The 6000-nt window shown below is 52.7% G+C and overlaps 7 non-coding genes across 7 annotated transcripts; all 7 read left to right on the top strand.

The window, feature by feature from the left end:
* Positions 1-103: 103 nt before the first annotated feature.
* LOC124566379 lies at positions 104-222 on the top strand. Its single transcript, XR_006970924.1, has one exon. It is a non-coding gene; the product is annotated as a 5S ribosomal RNA (ribosomal RNA).
* An 801-nt stretch (positions 223-1023) lies between these two features.
* LOC124566377 lies at positions 1024-1142 on the top strand. Its single transcript, XR_006970922.1, has one exon. It is a non-coding gene; the product is annotated as a 5S ribosomal RNA (ribosomal RNA).
* A 799-nt stretch (positions 1143-1941) lies between these two features.
* LOC124566376 lies at positions 1942-2060 on the top strand. Its single transcript, XR_006970921.1, has one exon. It is a non-coding gene; the product is annotated as a 5S ribosomal RNA (ribosomal RNA).
* Positions 2061-2859: 799 nt separating this feature from the next.
* On the top strand, positions 2860-2978 carry LOC124566375. The gene has a single exon (XR_006970920.1). It is a non-coding gene; the product is annotated as a 5S ribosomal RNA (ribosomal RNA).
* Positions 2979-3778: 800 nt separating this feature from the next.
* LOC124566374 lies at positions 3779-3897 on the top strand. The gene has a single exon (XR_006970919.1). It is a non-coding gene; the product is annotated as a 5S ribosomal RNA (ribosomal RNA).
* Positions 3898-4696: 799 nt separating this feature from the next.
* Positions 4697-4815, top strand: LOC124566373. The gene has a single exon (XR_006970918.1). It is a non-coding gene; the product is annotated as a 5S ribosomal RNA (ribosomal RNA).
* A 799-nt stretch (positions 4816-5614) lies between these two features.
* LOC124566372 lies at positions 5615-5733 on the top strand. The gene has a single exon (XR_006970917.1). It is a non-coding gene; the product is annotated as a 5S ribosomal RNA (ribosomal RNA).
* The last annotated feature ends 267 nt before the right edge of the window (positions 5734-6000 follow it).

Raw genomic sequence — 6000 nt, 5'->3', positions numbered from 1 at the left:
TGCGGAAGGAAGTGCTTTCGTCAAATGCGGCGGAAAACTAACATTTTGTGTGTTGGGAAAAAAGCCGAACGCGAATTCTGCCGTGGTCCTACATTAGATGCGCGCCAACGGCCATACCATGATGGATACACCGGTTCTCGTCCGATCACCGAAGTTAAGCATCATTGGGCCCAGTTAGTACTTGGATGGGTGACCACCTGGGAAACCTGGGTGCTGTTGGCTACCTTCCTTTTTTTTTTTTTTCGTTTTGGTATTATGTCGCTACCCCCTGCCAGCCCAATTTTCAAACTACCTTTCTGTTGTGACAAAGATGCTTCCTTATGCCTTTTAAACTACTGTAATGGTACGAAAATGCAGTAATTAACTCGGTTTGAGGGAGAATGTGCTAACCAAGTTTGCCAAGAAGACTTTGAAAACGACAAAACAGTACGAATCGGCAGGTGATTTCTGAAATAGCTCACCGCCTATTGTTGTGTAGGAGTGTAGAGTTCCAAATTTGGTTTGTAATCATGACTTTATTCCTTAGTCGTCTCGTCTCGTCCCGCAGACGTTTGTCGTGCTTGCGCTGTCATATGGACCACGACCCGAGCGGCAGCGAGCGGCAGTCGAGCAAAGTCGGGACAAGTCGGGACGGGGACAGGGACAGGAATGGTGCGAATGCACTGCAAACTACGCAGACACCTGGTGTGAGGCGCGGCGAGGCGAGGAAGCCCACATCGCTACCAGTGGCGCCCTCCAGCACGACACTGCACCACCCCGTACAGGCCCTCCGCTGGACACCAGGGACAAGATGCGTCCTCCGCTAGTGCCGAAGGCTGCACGCGCCCAGCGAATGACAGGAGGTGCAACGAGCAGCAGTGCGTCTCACACACGCGGCGGTGGGGCGCGCTCCCCGCACGCGTCCTCGAGGAACTGGCTGTTGCGGAAGGAAGTGCTTTCGTCAAATGCGGCGGAAAACTAACATTTTGTGTGTTGGGAAAAAAGCCGAACGCGAATTCTGCCGTGGTCCTACATTAGATGCGCGCCAACGGCCATACCATGATGGATACACCGGTTCTCGTCCGATCACCGAAGTTAAGCATCATTGGGCCCAGTTAGTACTTGGATGGGTGACCACCTGGGAAACCTGGGTGCTGTTGGCTACCTTCCTTTTTTTTTTTTTCGTTTTGGTATTATGTCGCTACCCCTGCCAGCCCAATTTTCAAACTACCTTTCTGTTGTGACAAAGATGCTTCCTTATGCCTTTTAAACTACTGTAATGGTACGAAAATGCAGTAATTAACTCGGTTTGAGGGAGAATGTGCTAACCAAGTTTGCCAAGAAGACTTTGAAAACGACAAAACAGTACGAATCGGCAGGTGATTTCTGAAATAGCTCACCGCCTATTGTTGTGTAGGAGTGTAGAGTTCCAAATTTGGTTTGTAATCATGACTTTATTCCTTAGTCGTCTCGTCTCGTCCCGCAGACGTTTGTCGTGCTTGCGCTGTCATATGGACCACGACCCGAGCGGCAGCGAGCGGCAGTCGAGCAAAGTCGGGACAAGTCGGGACGGGGACAGGGACAGGAATGGTGCGAATGCACTGCAAACTACGCAGACACCTGGTGTGAGGCGCGGCGAGGCGAGGAAGCCCACATCGCTACCAGTGGCGCCCTCCAGCACGACACTGCACCACCCCGTACAGGCCCTCCGCTGGACACCAGGGACAAGATGCGTCCTCCGCTAGTGCCGAAGGCTGCACGCGCCCAGCGAATGACAGGAGGTGCAACGAGCAGCAGTGCGTCTCACACACGCGGCGGTGGGGCGCGCTCCCCGCACGCGTCCTCGAGGAACTGGCTGTTGCGGAAGGAAGTGCTTTCGTCAAATGCGGCGGAAAACTAACATTTTGTGTGTTGGGAAAAAAGCCGAACGCGAATTCTGCCGTGGTCCTACATTAGATGCGCGCCAACGGCCATACCATGATGGATACACCGGTTCTCGTCCGATCACCGAAGTTAAGCATCATTGGGCCCAGTTAGTACTTGGATGGGTGACCACCTGGGAAACCTGGGTGCTGTTGGCTACCTTCCTTTTTTTTTTTTTCGTTTTGGTATTATGTCGCTACCCCTGCCAGCCCAATTTTCAAACTACCTTTCTGTTGTGACAAAGATGCTTCCTTATGCCTTTTAAACTACTGTAATGGTACGAAAATGCAGTAATTAACTCGGTTTGAGGGAGAATGTGCTAACCAAGTTTGCCAAGAAGACTTTGAAAACGACAAAACAGTACGAATCGGCAGGTGATTTCTGAAATAGCTCACCGCCTATTGTTGTGTAGGAGTGTAGAGTTCCAAATTTGGTTTGTAATCATGACTTTATTCCTTAGTCGTCTCGTCTCGTCCCGCAGACGTTTGTCGTGCTTGCGCTGTCATATGGACCACGACCCGAGCGGCAGCGAGCGGCAGTCGAGCAAAGTCGGGACAAGTCGGGACGGGGACAGGGACAGGAATGGTGCGAATGCACTGCAAACTACGCAGACACCTGGTGTGAGGCGCGGCGAGGCGAGGAAGCCCACATCGCTACCAGTGGCGCCCTCCAGCACGACACTGCACCACCCCGTACAGGCCCTCCGCTGGACACCAGGGACAAGATGCGTCCTCCGCTAGTGCCGAAGGCTGCACGCGCCCAGCGAATGACAGGAGGTGCAACGAGCAGCAGTGCGTCTCACACACGCGGCGGTGGGGCGCGCTCCCCGCACGCGTCCTCGAGGAACTGGCTGTTGCGGAAGGAAGTGCTTTCGTCAAATGCGGCGGAAAACTAACATTTTGTGTGTTGGGAAAAAAGCCGAACGCGAATTCTGCCGTGGTCCTACATTAGATGCGCGCCAACGGCCATACCATGATGGATACACCGGTTCTCGTCCGATCACCGAAGTTAAGCATCATTGGGCCCAGTTAGTACTTGGATGGGTGACCACCTGGGAAACCTGGGTGCTGTTGGCTACCTTCCTTTTTTTTTTTTTTCGTTTTGGTATTATGTCGCTACCCCTGCCAGCCCAATTTTCAAACTACCTTTCTGTTGTGACAAAGATGCTTCCTTATGCCTTTTAAACTACTGTAATGGTACGAAAATGCAGTAATTAACTCGGTTTGAGGGAGAATGTGCTAACCAAGTTTGCCAAGAAGACTTTGAAAACGACAAAACAGTACGAATCGGCAGGTGATTTCTGAAATAGCTCACCGCCTATTGTTGTGTAGGAGTGTAGAGTTCCAAATTTGGTTTGTAATCATGACTTTATTCCTTAGTCGTCTCGTCTCGTCCCGCAGACGTTTGTCGTGCTTGCGCTGTCATATGGACCACGACCCGAGCGGCAGCGAGCGGCAGTCGAGCAAAGTCGGGACAAGTCGGGACGGGGACAGGGACAGGAATGGTGCGAATGCACTGCAAACTACGCAGACACCTGGTGTGAGGCGCGGCGAGGCGAGGAAGCCCACATCGCTACCAGTGGCGCCCTCCAGCACGACACTGCACCACCCCGTACAGGCCCTCCGCTGGACACCAGGGACAAGATGCGTCCTCCGCTAGTGCCGAAGGCTGCACGCGCCCAGCGAATGACAGGAGGTGCAACGAGCAGCAGTGCGTCTCACACACGCGGCGGTGGGGCGCGCTCCCCGCACGCGTCCTCGAGGAACTGGCTGTTGCGGAAGGAAGTGCTTTCGTCAAATGCGGCGGAAAACTAACATTTTGTGTGTTGGGAAAAAAGCCGAACGCGAATTCTGCCGTGGTCCTACATTAGATGCGCGCCAACGGCCATACCATGATGGATACACCGGTTCTCGTCCGATCACCGAAGTTAAGCATCATTGGGCCCAGTTAGTACTTGGATGGGTGACCACCTGGGAAACCTGGGTGCTGTTGGCTACCTTCCTTTTTTTTTTTTTCGTTTTGGTATTATGTCGCTACCCCTGCCAGCCCAATTTTCAAACTACCTTTCTGTTGTGACAAAGATGCTTCCTTATGCCTTTTAAACTACTGTAATGGTACGAAAATGCAGTAATTAACTCGGTTTGAGGGAGAATGTGCTAACCAAGTTTGCCAAGAAGACTTTGAAAACGACAAAACAGTACGAATCGGCAGGTGATTTCTGAAATAGCTCACCGCCTATTGTTGTGTAGGAGTGTAGAGTTCCAAATTTGGTTTGTAATCATGACTTTATTCCTTAGTCGTCTCGTCTCGTCCCGCAGACGTTTGTCGTGCTTGCGCTGTCATATGGACCACGACCCGAGCGGCAGCGAGCGGCAGTCGAGCAAAGTCGGGACAAGTCGGGACGGGGACAGGGACAGGAATGGTGCGAATGCACTGCAAACTACGCAGACACCTGGTGTGAGGCGCGGCGAGGCGAGGAAGCCCACATCGCTACCAGTGGCGCCCTCCAGCACGACACTGCACCACCCCGTACAGGCCCTCCGCTGGACACCAGGGACAAGATGCGTCCTCCGCTAGTGCCGAAGGCTGCACGCGCCCAGCGAATGACAGGAGGTGCAACGAGCAGCAGTGCGTCTCACACACGCGGCGGTGGGGCGCGCTCCCCGCACGCGTCCTCGAGGAACTGGCTGTTGCGGAAGGAAGTGCTTTCGTCAAATGCGGCGGAAAACTAACATTTTGTGTGTTGGGAAAAAAGCCGAACGCGAATTCTGCCGTGGTCCTACATTAGATGCGCGCCAACGGCCATACCATGATGGATACACCGGTTCTCGTCCGATCACCGAAGTTAAGCATCATTGGGCCCAGTTAGTACTTGGATGGGTGACCACCTGGGAAACCTGGGTGCTGTTGGCTACCTTCCTTTTTTTTTTTTTCGTTTTGGTATTATGTCGCTACCCCTGCCAGCCCAATTTTCAAACTACCTTTCTGTTGTGACAAAGATGCTTCCTTATGCCTTTTAAACTACTGTAATGGTACGAAAATGCAGTAATTAACTCGGTTTGAGGGAGAATGTGCTAACCAAGTTTGCCAAGAAGACTTTGAAAACGACAAAACAGTACGAATCGGCAGGTGATTTCTGAAATAGCTCACCGCCTATTGTTGTGTAGGAGTGTAGAGTTCCAAATTTGGTTTGTAATCATGACTTTATTCCTTAGTCGTCTCGTCTCGTCCCGCAGACGTTTGTCGTGCTTGCGCTGTCATATGGACCACGACCCGAGCGGCAGCGAGCGGCAGTCGAGCAAAGTCGGGACAAGTCGGGACGGGGACAGGGACAGGAATGGTGCGAATGCACTGCAAACTACGCAGACACCTGGTGTGAGGCGCGGCGAGGCGAGGAAGCCCACATCGCTACCAGTGGCGCCCTCCAGCACGACACTGCACCACCCCGTACAGGCCCTCCGCTGGACACCAGGGACAAGATGCGTCCTCCGCTAGTGCCGAAGGCTGCACGCGCCCAGCGAATGACAGGAGGTGCAACGAGCAGCAGTGCGTCTCACACACGCGGCGGTGGGGCGCGCTCCCCGCACGCGTCCTCGAGGAACTGGCTGTTGCGGAAGGAAGTGCTTTCGTCAAATGCGGCGGAAAACTAACATTTTGTGTGTTGGGAAAAAAGCCGAACGCGAATTCTGCCGTGGTCCTACATTAGATGCGCGCCAACGGCCATACCATGATGGATACACCGGTTCTCGTCCGATCACCGAAGTTAAGCATCATTGGGCCCAGTTAGTACTTGGATGGGTGACCACCTGGGAAACCTGGGTGCTGTTGGCTACCTTCCTTTTTTTTTTTTTCGTTTTGGTATTATGTCGCTACCCCTGCCAGCCCAATTTTCAAACTACCTTTCTGTTGTGACAAAGATGCTTCCTTATGCCTTTTAAACTACTGTAATGGTACGAAAATGCAGTAATTAACTCGGTTTGAGGGAGAATGTGCTAACCAAGTTTGCCAAGAAGACTTTGAAAACGACAAAACAGTACGAATCGGCAGGTGATTTCTGAAATAGCTCACCGCCTATTGTTGTGTAGGAGTGTAGAGTTC

Source organism: Schistocerca americana, unplaced genomic scaffold (assembly GCF_021461395.2).
Source record: "Schistocerca americana isolate TAMUIC-IGC-003095 unplaced genomic scaffold, iqSchAmer2.1 HiC_scaffold_1387, whole genome shotgun sequence".
Lineage (NCBI taxonomy): Eukaryota > Metazoa > Arthropoda > Insecta > Orthoptera > Acrididae > Schistocerca > Schistocerca americana.
The sequence above is the reverse complement of the archived record's forward strand: the minus strand, read 5'-3'. Positions and strand labels throughout refer to the sequence as shown.